Below are 1,165 nucleotides of genomic sequence, written 5' to 3'. Positions count from 1 at the left end.
AAAACCCATATCCGAAAAGATATTTGCACAACGATGTTCATAGCAGCATTATTCATGGTGGCCAGGACATGGAAGCAACCAAAGTGTCCTACGATAGATGATTGGCTAAAGAAGCTGTGGTACATATATGCAATAGAATATTACTCAGCCATAAGAAGAGATGAAACACTGCCATTTGCGACAATATGGATGGAACTCAAGATAATTATGCTAAATGAAATAAGCCAGACAGAAAAAGTTGAAAATCACATGATATCACTTAAATGTGGGATATAAACCTAAAAGCAACAAATGAGGAGGACAAACAAACAGAGACTCTTGGACATGGACTATAGACTAGTGGTTATTAGTGGGGTGGGGGAGGAAAGGGGAGATAGATGGGGTAAAGGGAATCAAATCAAGGGGCTATGGGGTAGGTGAAGTGGGTAAAGGGGATCAAATATATGGTAGCTGAAGGAAACTGCACTTTGAGTGCTAAACACACAATAGAATATACAGATGTCAAATGATAATGTACACTTGAAAATTATATAATTGTATTAACCAATGTTACCCCAATAAACTTAATTAAAAAATGCCCATAAAAATCATATGTGGAAGAAATTTTGTTAGAAATTTCCCCCAAAATATGCAGGTCATGAGCAATAACAAGTTGTGAAGTTAGAAAAAAACTTTTCTGAACTATCAAAAAATTTTAAAAAATTCCATCAACTATGTTAGAAGAAAGAATGAATTATTCCTATTTGCTCTACAGAAAGTTGGATTAAAAAATAACTTAAATATGAGGAGGTGATCAAAGAACATACAGCCAAAAATGTCAGAAAAGGTATTGTAGAAATGTGGTAGACATTTAATTATAAGAAATATGCTTTTATTTTTGAGACTTAGGAATGTTGGTGCTGTCAATTTTTTAAATTCGTAATTTTGTGATATCTTTTCTCATTCTTACAATAATTATTTTCATACTTAATTATTTATTGTTAATTTTGTATAAGTTGCAGGGCTCAGAAAATCTGAATCTACCCCCAAACACTAAAAGAAAGACTTTATCAGTTCAGCTAAATAAGACTAGCCTGTTCTCCTAGAAGAATAAGGCTTTATCTTGTGGCATATAACTGTGATTCCACCATTCAAAGATGGCACTTTCTGGACCTTGACATATATC

Source organism: Pteropus alecto, unplaced genomic scaffold, assembly GCF_000325575.1.
Source record: "Pteropus alecto unplaced genomic scaffold, ASM32557v1 scaffold7, whole genome shotgun sequence".
NCBI classification, from domain to species: Eukaryota; Metazoa; Chordata; class Mammalia; order Chiroptera; family Pteropodidae; genus Pteropus; species Pteropus alecto.
The sequence above is the reverse complement of the archived record's forward strand: the minus strand, read 5'-3'. Positions refer to the sequence as shown.